We start from the raw sequence: 13,029 nt of genomic DNA, 5'->3' as shown, positions 1-13,029 counted from the left end.
CTATCGAGCCACAATTCTTTTCAGCCGAATGTAAATTCTGCGGCCAGAAAGGAGAGCTGTACCGTATAGCATGGAGCTGCCTGACTAATAGTGCCTTAAACTCTATGCAACAGCCAATGTGGGAAGCATGGAAGGCAACCCTGTCCCGTTCAACCCTCGAGTACCAGCTAGCCCTCGTGGAAAGAGCCATGGCGGCGGCCTTAGCCAACGGCACTCCGAAAGAAGAATCCCACCGCCATTCTCCTAACTCACCTATCCTTTTCCTCTCAATGAAACGTTTTCATCATCGTCACCTTGGTTGACTGAAGACAAGTGTTGGCCTTATTCTATTGGAAATTATTTTTGTCAATACCTAATACAATACGGAAAATAAGTTATTGAGCCGATATTTTTTTTATTTTTCAACATCGCCTTTTTATTTATTAGATTTATGTTGGCATTCTTCCAGCTCTCTAGAAACCTTGAAGTTGCGAGATATTTCTTCTCAAGGGCCGCAAGTTTTTGAAGCATGAGATTTCCTCCATGTTTGATTAAGTCGACTGTTATTCCATATTCTCCTGCCGCCTTTCCCGGAGTCATGTTTTTGCAAGGCCTTCCTGACTGCGTCGCTAGGCATCGAAGGAGCCTCTGTATCCTGTCCATTACTACTTTGAATGGCTAAAGCGTGGCTGCTCTGGGTGCTGTACACGTTAGTATGGAATTCTTCAGCTGCTTTTACTCTATCTTCAAACTTGCGCATGATACTACTCTGCTTATGTTTCAGTACATACACCTTCGCTTGTCCTATGCCTAATTTTCTACTCACTCATTTCATGCTGCGTTCATCTTTTACTGCTTCCTGAGTCTTTCTAACGTTATAACTTTGGATATCGCTTACTTTCTCCTTGCTGATATATTTTGACAGTTCTGCGAACCCTATCTGATTTCTTGAGTTCGCACTTTCATGCTTTGTCGTTTCTTTATTAGGCCCTTTCTTATTTAAGAGAGCTCACGTACTGGTTGCCTTGGTGCCTTACCTACAACTTAAACTGCTGCTTCTGAAGCCAGCTTAGTTATGCTTTCATTCATTAATTGTTATTAATATTGCTATACCGAAGCAGCTTCCTACAGTAAAAATAATTTCGCACCTAATTTCTTTATCGTGAGGAAACAAATCCTTTTTCTCCTCCACAAGCCAACCCAGAATTCCACGCTGCATTGTACCTGTATGATACTGCAATGATCGCTTTCCTCCTTGAACCACGCGAATGTCTTTCTATAGCATAGTACCACAGCAGGCAAATAAAGAGCGGCCACACGTCCTGGTAGTTTATGTGCACTGTTCTTTTTTAGCGCCTAAATAATGAAAACATTCCATTTAGTTGCAAACGCTCTGTGCGATTTTCGCTGGGAAATTTTTATACCGAGAGCTTATTTGCTAAACATTATTTTCGAACACCCTTTGTGAATTTAAATAGCAGGCAAATTTGTATGACTTACAGATGTTGTGGAGTTTCTATTTACTACTAAACCTTGCGCAACATTCTGTAGAAGAAATTTTGGCGTCAAAAAGTGTTAAGCATCCCTCGGCTGCACATCGGGTACCCTAATTAGTTTCAGATGATGCAGCCATTAAAGCTGCTATCTGAATGGTGCAAGAAACAATGAGCGATAACAACAGTACGACACATAGAAGAACATACCGTATATAGGTAAAACCAGGATAGGGTGCATAAAATGACATTCAAGGATTTATTCAGAACATTCAGTGGCGTTTACAATTTCCCATTCTATTGAAATTGCAAATATTTGTCTTAGATTCACTACTCGAAGGTCGTTTTTCTTGAATATTTGTTTTGAAGAAAGTAATTATTTAAACGCCCTTGATACCTGTGATTAGGCAACCACAATAATTACACAGATATTGTGGTGATATTTGTGGTGTGAAGGTATCAGTTATTTCCAAATATGTCATTGAATGTTTTTTTTCATAATAAAACCACTATAGTCGTCGACAAATTAAAGCCTCAGTACACGCTCCACCCACAAATACACAGCGTAGCTGCCCTTCACTTCGGAAAGAGAAGCCATCTGGCTGTTTTCGCTCAAAGCTTTGCTATTCTAAATGCAAGAACCAATTGCAAAATGAAAGGTGTTTGATTCAACTCAAAATAATACTTTTTGCGAAACACTCATGTTACAATCATCAATCAACAAAAGTTGTCGATAACTGTATGTTACACGCTAATACAAGTGCAACAAATAGAGATCTGTACAGAGAAAATTGTCGTTTTCAGTACAGTTCATTCGACGTCACAGCAATGTAGGAGGCTAATTGGCCTTCAGAAATACACAATTTGAGTATGATTTGAACCGCGTACATATATCGTCTTATTATAAGGTCCACTGACTATAGAAGTGCCAGTATAGGCGTAACACACTGACAGTTCTGTAGGACGCGTGGTAAAAAAACATTGAGGCCACTTGTGCTTACCGCAATGCCAGTTGTAAACTCATACTGTATTGCACTTATCCGTCGGATCAGAGGTGGTAGGAATGCAAAAAAGATCACCATAAAGAGGTCGAGCTGGTATGAATCTTCAAAGCCCTTAAACACCCAGCCAGGCATGACGTCAATGCTAACCTGTGAAGAGAGAAAGAATCAAAAGTCAGAGCGGTATTGGAAACAGGGTTGTCGCTGACTATAACATGTTGGTGCAATTGTCGTTGTTATAATAGTAGGACGTATTATGAGTGTTCGAACGAAATCTACGTCTGTCCCCAAATGTAGTTGTGACAGCAAATGGGTACATTATATCAGGTTATTTTCCCTACATAATAAGGCCTACTGTTTTATCAAAATAGAATTGAGCATACATTAGATACGGTTCAAAGGACTCTGAAACACCTGTTCTTTAGCAGTCACAAATGACTTTAACCGCGGGGGGGGGGGGGGGGGGGGTTGCCTCCAGGGGAATACTTTAACGAAGAACTTTTTTACAGCAATATCTAGTGCGAGTAGTGGGAGTAGCAATACTACGAGCAGAAAGTTTATCTCTCTCGTTCCCCTGACCATGCTACGTTCCGAAAGAGCGGATCAATGATGATGGTGATGCCGTTCCTCTGGCCCTACGTGAGAGTTTTGTTTCCATAAACGTGTCAAGTCCAGAATTCGAAACGGGGTGAATTTGGAGAGGAACATAATGCCCACACGGGTACTTTTCATTTCAACATTGTTTATAAGGTAAGGAAATTCTTCGTTGAAACGCCGGCTCACAAAAAGCAGTTACCAATAAAAATTAGGTAAATGCTGTATCTGTTTGAATCCAAGTAAGCCGGATCAACTTAACCAATAGGTGTACTCCATGAAGACCTCGTCAGAAACCTTGAACAAACCCGAACACCAAGAAAACGCTGCCGACTGTCCAGAAGTGTACCCCTACGGGTGAGAAGAAACACCCGTTCTACAAATTTAGCCTTTGTCATCTCTACGTACGATCGCCACTCTTCTCATGCAAGAGAGGACTGTGCCAAAGGAAGAAAATTTAGGGTGTTTAATCTGTCCCACAGTATTGCCAAATCGTCAGTGCAATGTCATTTGTACTTTGCCTGGTTAGCCAAGGAAGGCACTGCAAGAAATGCTCAAATCAAGATAAGCAAAATACTGCCTGACATGTATGCCAATGCCAAATCTAAATTTTACTCCTGAATGCCGGCTGTGATAGGTTATATACATTTTAACTGCAACGCAGCGTTGAAATGCTTTGACGACAAGAGAACACTGACAAAACGTCTCCTGCAGTAGGCTTGACCATGCTGTCACCAGCAAGCAATTGCTAATTTATTCATCCTGCCTAAATTGAATTTATCTCATTACAAAAAAATCCTAATATGGCTTGGATATTTTTTTTCCGAGCCAACTGAAAGGCGCTGTTTTCTATCCATACCTTCGGTCGCCCGTAATATAGTAATGTTTACTCTCATCAATTACACAGGCACTGCTAGCTTTTGTCGCATCGACTGGAATTCTGTGGCACAATAATTATACCCTAATATCTGTGGCAGTCTCTGATGGTAGCTGGATAGAGAGAAGCGTTGTCGTATGCTCGTTTGGGCAATTACGTCAACAGCGCACACATTGCTCTCCGTGCATGCGCTGAAAGAATTAATAATGTCATGTGCTTAAGTCATGATGGACCCAAGAAACACAGAAGACTTAAGCGCATTTGTTGCCGCCGTTCGCGCATTTCGTACTAAGCTCCATTGCTGTCATTGCTCACATTAACCCATGTTGTGGAGTATTTGGACTGCGAACCTGTTGCTACGTTCGTACGGTGTGACAGCTGGAAAATTTCTTGCCTGACCGCCAAGGAAGTAGCTAGTGGGCTTAAAATTGCCTTATTCATTCATTTGAATATTGTTTACTGTATCACGGATTCTCTCCGTGTAGTGGGCAGAGGTAAAGGGAAAATGCCTGACATAGCCTCTGCGCCCCTACAGTTCAAGGCAGCATGACATATCATTCACATACATATTTGCCAAACATATCTTTAACACACTGCACACAGCAACGAAAAATTCAATTATTCAGAACGCATGTCTCCAAAGCAATACTTTTGATTCAACGTGATAGATTTCGAAAAAGCAGAAGATGCATAAGCAATAAGTATTATATAACAATAAAATTGGCTTACATCAGAAATCAACAAAGAAAAGAAAGCCATAGAATCACTGGCCCGAAAATAAATAGCATATACAGTAAATAGATCAGTACAGAGAAACATTTCAGAAAAGAAAGAAGGTTTAGACTGATGTACAATGTAAATGCCGAAATAATGAAAAATATAATTCCCAAGCGCTGAGAAAAATCTGTAACATAACTAAGGTTACATGTGTTATCAGTGATGAGCGCAAGTTACTGAACATGAAAATGCGATGTCACTGCCCACTTATAGGTTTTTACAGTCATTTTTGAAGATGTGGAAGGATTGTGTGTATCGAACATTAAAGAGATCACTGCTTAATATATTAATCGTTCGATAAATCAGTGTTTACCTTCCGTAATTAGTTCTTGTGGCGGGCTTTAGATGGTGTGGCTTACGTATTTGGTATGAGGTGCAACTGTCGACAGGCATTGTGTGCAACCTATTTTTATAAATCAACTGGAGTAGTTTGAAATAATAAACTTCATCTGCTTTAAGCGTGCTATATTCAATGAAGAGCGCTTTTGTTCGGAGTCCGCGTTTGTCACCCGCATAGTTTTCACACATTCTCTACATTTTCTTTTGTACAATGATTAGTGTGTTGTAGTTTGAAGCTGTCGTAGTTCCCCATACTAAAATGCCGTAACTGAGTTTTGAATAGAAAAGTGAGTAGTATAATGTTTGTTTCAACGAGGTGGGTAGTATATTTTGTATTTTATACATGCAGCCAGTAACTCCAGATAGCTCACTTTTTAATTTGTTAACGTGAGTATTCCGTGTAAGGTCCTCTGTAAACCACACGCCAAATACATTTTGCTCTGTAACTTGTTCCAGTAACGTGTCCTCAAAGTTCAGATGGACACAGTAGGGGTCTCTTTTATTTGCTGGATTAAAAATTATATATTTGGTTTTGCATTGGTTTAAACTCAGCCGGTTTCTTTTAAGCCAGCTGGAGAGGTGTAAGAGGTAACTGTTAGCAGATAATTCTATGACCTCTTTTGTAGTGCCAGTGAAGAAGATATTAGTGTCGTCAGCATACATTATTATTTCAGGGGAGTTTGGTATTGACGATATATCATTTATGTATAGAAGAAATAAGATGGGTCCTCAGATTGATGCTTGAAGGACGCCATATACGACTATCAATTTTTATGATACCATATTGTCGGTGCATACATACTGATACCGATTTGAGAGATATGGTGTAATCAAGTTCTGTGCTACACCTAGAACGCCATATGCAGCAAGCTTCTGAAGAAGGATATCATATTGCATAGTGTCGGATACCTTTTTCAGATCCAAAATATTCTCAGAGTGAGTAGTTTGTTCTCAATATTATAAATTATTTTGTCCTTTATGGTTTGTTAAAGCTATTTCTGCAGACTAATCCTTTTGAAAGCCATACTGCAACTTCGTAATTATTTCGTGTTTATGAAAAAATGGCGTAAGTCTATCATTAATAACGCGCTCGAATATCTTGGAAAACACCAGCAAAACAGATATCGGCCTGTAGTTGGTAAGCTTTTTCTCATTGCCACCTTTTAAACCGGGGTGACCTTAGCTATATTTAATTCATCTGGGAACTGACCACGTGTAAGCATCCCGTTTATTATATGGGTGAATATAGGACTAATAAGATGAGCGACATACTTGACAGGTAAGGCCTTTATTTCGTCTTCCCTACCAGCAGCTTTGTTTTCTAGGGCCATGATAATTCTTTCGATTTCAGTATGGGTTGCTGGTATAAGAACAATGGATCAACCTGCCCTGTAGTCATAAAACTGTCCGCTTCTGGGTCTTGTCCACTATATACCCCTGTGCTAACAAAGTGTCGATTCATTTCATCAACAAGCTCTTTCCCAACTACACTGGCATTATCGATTACAATTTTATTCACGATATGCGTTTCTCGCCCTCCTCCAGTTAAATCGTTCACAGTATTCCACAGTCTACGTTGATCGTTTTGAATTTTGTAACATTTTCTTTCGTAACAATCATCCCTTGAATTTTTCAAATCGAAGTTTAACTTATTTCTGAATTTTTTAAACTCAGTCAATATGTCACAATTACGAGAGCTAAGGAAACTGTGGTACAATTTATTCTTTTTACCTACTCTTTTGTATAAGTCCGAAGTTACCCATGGTTTTCTAACTTCTTTATTTCTGTTTTTCTTCTTTCACAGAGGGAAGGCTGTATTGTAGCACTGTCTGAATTTGTCCAAGAAGATCTTGCACAAAGATGCGGGGTTATGCATATCATAGACGGTCTGCCAGCTTTCTTGGTTGATAACGCAGCTGAACAAGTTTAACGCAGTTTCGTTTACCATGCGTAGCAAGAGGTTTCATTCATCATTATGTTGTTCCTTGTAGGATGCGTTTCCTAGGCAAAACACGGGCAGGTGATTGCTGATGTCATTCAAGGTAACACCAGCGGAAAGACCATCGCTATCTATGTTTCTGACGCAGATGTCGAGGGATTGGGCCATGACAAGGGTCAGACTAGTGGGCAGTGTTATCACATTGTTGCACGTGTACTGGTGAAGAAAGTCTTGAAATGTGTTAGCATGTAAGTTATCAGATATTATGTCAATATTCATATCTCCAAGGATCATAAACGGCACATTCGCCGAGCTAAAGAGCAAAGTGAATTTTCAAAAAACGACCGAGTTCCGATACGCAGCCAGAAGGTGGTCTGTACACGGCGCAGACAGTGGTGTTAAGCACTTTCACCGATACGCTCTTGACATTTTCATCCATTCTGCACATGCTGCTTAGTATCTTTCGCAGTAAATTATCTTTTAAGTAAATCGTTATCCCACCACCTCTTTTGTTTTTTCTACTTATGCTTTCCCATTTGTAACCTTGAAGGTAAGGAGGTTTGTTTTCATCTGACAACCAAGTTTCCGTAAGTACTCTAACGGTAAATGTAAGCTAAATAACTGCTGAAACATTTCAAGATCTTGAACCTTATTTTTAAGGCTTCTCATATTTAGATGAATTGCTGAAAACGTTCGTTCGCCTTTTTTGTATTTTTCGTTGAAATGATCACATTCATAATAGTGGCATTCCTGTGGTATGTCTTCCATTAGAGCGGTTTTACACTGTACAGCTTGTACAGTTTTTCTATACAATTATCTGATCGATGTCAGCCGCGCTGCTAATTTTGTGGCTTGTGGTTTGCTCGTCCTTGCGGGCAAAAATATGCCCACCAGTTACCCCACAAAAACTTCCATCCTGCTACTTTTTCTGAGCGATCGCAACAGCCAGAATTATCTTGTTTGAACAGGTCAGGTGCTCGTTCACATAGATGGGTGTGCCGTCTCCAGCATAATCAAGATCTTTTGTAATCATCCTCTGCTTTCTCGCTTTTTGCAGAATTTTTGTCCCGTTTTGTCCCACTACGTTTCATACGCTCACGACTTTACTTACGTCACCACCCATCTTCGCCCAATTTGATCCGTCAGCCCCCACTGAACTTCGCACCGGTGCCTATGGACATGGCATCGGCGCTGTTCTCGCCCAGCAGCAACAAGGACGAGACCGCTTCTTCGCCTAAGCCAGTCGCCTTCTTTCCTCTTCAAAGTGCAAATTTTCAATCACTGAGCGCAGCGCGTCGCACTACATTGGCGGTCAGCAAGCTTCGATCATACTTGTTTGGCCGCACCTTTTCGGTCATCACGAGCTTTGCTGGTTGTCCTCCCTCAAAGATCCGACTAGACGACTGTGTCTCTGGACACTGAAGCTGCAAGAATACAGCTTTGACGTCACTTACAAGTGTGGCAAACTGCACCAGGATGCGGAATGCCTATCGCGTCATCCAGTGGATCCTCCCGACTTGTTAGCACGCGATTCAGACGGCTGTGTATTCGCGATATTCGATTTAACCGACAAACGCAGCGAACAGCTCCGCGATGGCAATTTGTGGTCATTTGTCCACCGTCCACGCTGTCACCACTCTGCCCCATCTCTACAATCCTTCGCACTTCGTGACGGAATCTTATACAGACGCAACACCAGCTCCGATTGCCCAGAACTTCTACTGGCTGTTCCCGAAACATGCCGTGCCACTGTTCTCGAACAGTTTTATGACGCCCCAACCACTGGACATCTCGGAGCAAATGGCACCCACGATCGCGTTCGGCGTCGGTACCTATTTTTCCAGCACATCACATCTGGACAAGCTTATATCATGCATACAACGCGAATCCAATATTTGCCATGACTTAAAAATACCGTAATCCACCTCTTTACAATCAATAAATCTGTGGAATTCATTGCCATCTAGCATTGCCACTATCAACGACTCTCAATCTTTTTAGTCAGCGGTTCACTCGCTTTTTGAACGTAAAGGCATTCTATAATAGCTATCATTTTGGATTCGCTATGGCATGAGGTGGGGGGGGGGGGGGTGTCTTCGCATATTTATTAGGAATTAAACAAAGTACAAAACTTATCCACATGATGCTCTCATCGTCTTATTAAGTGTTGCCTAGATTGTGCTTCGAAAAAGAATATTGGTATTGAACTGTCCACGTGTCTATTAAATCGCCGTATTTGCCTCAATTGTTACTATTTTTTATTCCCTTTTTAACCCCCCCTCCTAAGTAATGCCCTTGCGGGCGTTTGGTGTGTCCAACTAAAGCCTTCAAGATACGAGTGGGTTATAAAGGCACCGGAGCCTTTCGATACGTGACAATATATCTACATTTACAATTTAATCTTATGTGCAATTATATCTTACTTCCTCGCTTGCTTCCTTTCTATGTTGTATTGCGGGTGCATGTTTATTGGGAAGCTTGTTGATGTCAATTTTCTCTCAGGGGTCTTCAGTTATTCACGGTCATTCGTCTTCAAGTGCATAGCCCAGTAGCCTTAGAGTGAGCCTGCCCTTGCTGGTAAGCCTTGGTCACTCGACCTTAGTCTTCTTGTGGGCACCTGCTAGTTCCTCCTAAATATTGTGGATTCACCGCTTCAATACCTTCTCCATCGACTTGGTCGGGGTAAGCGCCAGTGCCGGCTTTTATATATTTCGCACGAGATTGCTTTGCTTGATGCTGTCGCTGTTCTTGAGACCCAAGTAGAGGATGCGATAGGTGAATCCGCTGATGATCAACGGTTTTATTAGTCTGAGCTTGTCCTGCGCTTTCAGTCGGGCTTTCTTTTGGTGCCTCTTCGCATCAGGTGCTTTACTTGGGTAACTCTTCTTTGGCGGTTTTGAACTGTGCCGAGAACGTCAGCGCGCTTCTGAACATAGAGGACGAGGACACAGAGTGTGCCGAAATTGTTTATGGTAACTCTGTTGTAATTGCTTAATTTATTGTCTCCTGAGGAGGCCGCACAGTAGCCCTCTATTTCAGGATTAGGAGCTCGAAGTTTTCCTAGGTGCGCGAGAGACCCGTGTAGGTGTAAGTGTGTAGGTGTAGAGACCGGTGTAGGTAAAACAGTCATGTCGATGGTTTCTTGCAATGCGTCTTGCAGTTCGCCCGCGTATCCCGTACACGTTTACACGATCACTACGTCCGCGTATATAGGTTCAGTAGCCCCCTCATTGCTATAATTAACATTAACGGGGAGATGACTGACCTCTGAGGTATTCCTTTCTGCAGTATTTGTATCGTTTCGGTACTGAGGTTCCCAGGCCTATGGTCACCGTTCGACCTGCCGGCAAGCCCCGGGCGTAGTTGTACATCCTTCGTCCACAGTTATATATCCTTCACCCCATGCAGTGGTGCTTCGTGGGAGACGTCCAACACCACCTTCATGTCGAGCGTCACGATAACCCCCTTATGGCAAGCGCTAAGGCCAGCAATGAAGTGTCCGGGGTGGAAATATGGGGCCGAAAACCGAACATACTGTTTGGTAGGTTTCAGTTTGTTCTAGGCAGAAAGAGAGCGATTTGTGGGCCATGCGGTCGAAGAGTTTACCCGACCCGTGCACGACGTCACGGAGATCGGGCGTGGTCTTATTCGATTTCTGAATTATCGTCACGTCCGCGTGCTTCCACTAGCCCGGTATACTGACGCTTTCCCAACTCTTGCTTTCTGTAATTCAGTAAGCACGCCGTCGCGCCGTTGTCCAGCTTGCGGAAGGTGTTAATTGTGCCCCGTTCTGTGGTCTCTACACTCGTGAGGATTCTTAAGGCTGCCACGATCTCTGCTTTGGTGAAAGGTTGCACAACAACCGGTCAGGGTTCCTCCCCGTAATCCTAGTGAACGACGGGCTGCGCCTTCCGTTGCAGCTCGGCTGCGAGGTAATTCTCAGTCACGACTTTGAGTAGTTCTTCCTCACTAACCTGAAAGCTGTTTACGAGCACTTGGATGTTTGGCCAGTGACTGTCCTTAACTCCGTCTACGCAACAAGTGTGCTTAGGATAGCGCAAGCCTTTCTGTTGATTACGGTTCCGTGTAATTGGTCGCACACTTGATTCCAATTTCTTCGTCGGAGTTTTTCGGCGTGCACTTCCGCTTGCCGAGAAACTGCGGCAATGCGGTTCTTACGTTTGCAATTTATATTCTGCATTTTCCATCTGTTCAGGCGTCCTCATCTGGCCTCCCAAAGTTGGAGTAAATCTTGCGCTAACATTGGTCTGTGTAAAATGATGGTCGCGTCCCAATGCCTCGTCCAGCCTAGATCATTCGACTAGGCTAGTGAAGAATGTCCGAATAGGGCTGGCGTCTCTGGATACGGTGTTGCCAAACGCAGTTGATATTTGAGGATCGGCCCACACAATCAGCTCGTGGTGCTGTGTAGGTTTGTGCATATAGGGGCCCTTGTTCTTGGCTTAGTAGGTCCAAGTGATGGGTGGGAGGTAAAATCACCCACGACTAGAGCGCCAAGTGCCAAATCTTCAGGGCATTAAGATTTCAGAAAAAACAATACGTGCACTACAGTTTTTTTCGCCCCCTTGATCTTCCAGCTGTAGTTCCGAGGACACAGAGTATTCGATTTACGTAGCTGCGCAAGCTTGCAATATCCAGCACCAACTAGCTTTGCCTACATTGAATGAACGTTAAAGAACGCACGATGCATAGTAAAAACCCCAGCCCCATGGTGTGGATCATAAAATGATAGTGGCTTAGGCACATAAAACCCCAGAATTTATTTCATTTTAAAAGGCGGAAATCAGCACTAAATAAAACATAGAGCAGCTCTTCCCGCCCAAGTGGGCCGCACGACGGAAGCGCAGTGCAGTTTCGCAGCGGTGAATATGCCCATAGTCCCCGCTTCGGGACTGAGTGGGGCCAGGAAAATAAGGGTTTTAAAGTTAGTCAACACTCGGTAATCTCTAAGGCACACAAGCCTGCTCACACAAGCCTGATAATAAAGATAGTCTAATTAGATGCTCAACGTTTCACGACTGTTGCAGTCGACTTTGTATTAGATAAGGTCGTCGCCAGAGCACGCGGAGGATAGCGAAATACCCAATTTTGAAGCGAGACAAAATACTGCCCACTTTCTTCACTCACCTGGTGATCCATTGGTGTCTCTGGGTAGTGTTTACTTTGCAGCTTTAAATATTCCTGTTCTATTATCTGCTGATAAGTCACGGCGTTATCTGAAATTATATACAGTTCATAATTATAAACATGTATGGACGTCAGAATCATCTTCTACTGCACTTCCAGCCGACTTAATGGCATCCAACAAAAAATATATATTTACTAACATTTCGCCAGTGGTCATTTTTTTGCCAAAGAACCTTTTCCTTTGACACAGGCGTGACTTCCACGCGGAAACCTTATTAAAGTTGTACTTCGTGTGTTTCTTCCTTTCTTGAACTGCATATTTCCCCGGATCCATTCCTCTTGACTCATTACACGCGGTATAATGCTCCAACGCAAAATTCAAGCCTTAATCTCTTTACTGTTCGCGAACCACCATAACCTTCATAAGTGTTTTCTCTCTTTTTCACAGTTTTGATCGTCGTCGTCGGCAAGTCTGCCGCATCACTACATCCTCCTGGCCTTTAATTACCATCTATTTGGAGATAGTAGTAAAAAGACGCTTGAGATCGACGCCTCTTTAATTTTTCCACGTGATCTCCGATGGCATGCCGTCTTTGAAATATCTTGGTTCTTGCTGCTTCACTAGATATAAACCTTGAAATGACCTACTACCTGCTGCTTAACAACCAGTTAGCCACCTTTGGATTGAGACTTCACTCCTAAGAAAATTTCGTAAAAACTTCTACGTTGATTCAAGCACCAGTGGAGGTGCTGCATCCAAAGATAAAGTAAATGCTAAATGTATGCCAGATCTTTTAACCAGCATTGCCATGAAAACGCGACTGAAAAGTAATACATTACGCTCTTTCTGCCCGAATAAAGTGTCGCAATTTCAAGCATGTG

This window comes from Dermacentor andersoni, chromosome 11 (genome assembly GCF_023375885.2).
Source record: "Dermacentor andersoni chromosome 11, qqDerAnde1_hic_scaffold, whole genome shotgun sequence".
Classification (NCBI taxonomy): Eukaryota; Metazoa; Arthropoda; class Arachnida; order Ixodida; family Ixodidae; genus Dermacentor; species Dermacentor andersoni.
Note: the sequence above shows the minus strand (reverse complement) of the source record.